Source organism: Lepidothrix coronata, unplaced genomic scaffold, assembly GCF_001604755.1.
Source record: "Lepidothrix coronata isolate B3197 unplaced genomic scaffold, Lepidothrix_coronata-1.0 Scaffold746, whole genome shotgun sequence".
NCBI lineage: Eukaryota > Metazoa > Chordata > Aves > Passeriformes > Pipridae > Lepidothrix > Lepidothrix coronata.
In genome coordinates, this window is record NW_016690926.1 from 23,236 (window position 1) to 24,562 (window position 1,327).

Consider the following 1,327-nt stretch of genomic DNA (forward strand, 5'->3'; position numbering starts at 1 on the left):
AGAATCCTGGAATGGGTTGGGTTGGAAGGGATTGTAAATCCCACTGATTCCAACTCCCTGCCATGGCCAGGGACACCTTACACTTAGCAGGTTGCTCCACGCCCTGTCCAGCCTGGCCTTGGACTCTTCCAGGCATCTGTGCCAGCTCCCAGAGCTGCTTGATTCCCTGATCCAGAGGTTATTCAGGAATCAGACCCCACCACAGATCAGTTGGGCACCAGATGTCCCCATGTCATGGCAAACTGTGGGGCTGCCTCCAGGGAATGCCAGCCTGCTGGAGACAGGGGCCTTTAAAGGCTTTTTCCAGGACATGGGAAGGATTGTGCCGAGGGTCTGGGATTGCTGGAGGCGAGATTCCCTCGGTGCGTGGAGGGTCAGGTGTGCAGGTGCTGCTGGAGGGGGATGGTGGTGCTGCAGGTGCCAGGCAGGAATTTGGGGTCTGGGCCTGGAGGGGCAGCGAGGCTTGGGGACACTGTGCGTGGTTCCATTGGAGTCCTGCTCCAGGGACAAGGATGCCAGGTGGGAATTCGGGGTCTGGGCCTGGCAGAGCAGTGAGGCTTGGGGACACGGGGGCTGGCTGATGTGCCCGGTGCCCAGCGCTCTCCACGGTGGCTCCTTGGGGCAGGGAATCTTTAGGGCAGGGATCCTCAGGGCAGGGGATCTTTAGGGCTGGGATCCTCAGGGCAGGGGATCTTTAGGGCTGGGATCCTCAGGGCAGGGGATCTTTAGGGCTGGGATCTTTAGAGCTGGGATCCTCAGGGCGGGGATCCTCAGGGCAGAGATCCTCAGGGCAGGGAGTCTCCGAGGCCGTGGTGGTCTCTGCACACCCTCAGCCGTGCAGGGGTGCCCTGAGCTCCTGGGAGTCCCCCCGTGTTGGCAGGAGGCGCTGGATGGGAGCGCGGCAGGATGGACGCGGCCCTGCAGCTGTCCGTGTGTCCATCTGTCCGTCCATCAGGCTCAGTTCCGCCCGTGTGTCCATCTGTCCGTGCCCGGGGCTGTGCCCGGCGGTCCCGGCGGGGGCGGGTTGGCCGCGGGTTGGCCGCGGAGCCGTCTGGACCCGCCGGCCGTGCCGGGGGTGCTGAGCCGCTGCGGACCCCCCTCCCGGGAGCGGCACCGCCGTGCCCATCCTCACTCGCCATCCCGCTCATCCCATCGCCATCCGCGGCTCGAGCGGCGCCCGCCGGCGCGGCCCCTCCGCGGTGATGTCACGAGCCATCGGGGCGGTGGTTGGAGCCACCGCCGAGCGGGGACGGGCGGCCGCGGCCGGGGGGCTGCGCTGGACCCCCTGAGCCCCCGCTGAGCCCCCGCCGAGCCCCCGCCGAGCCCC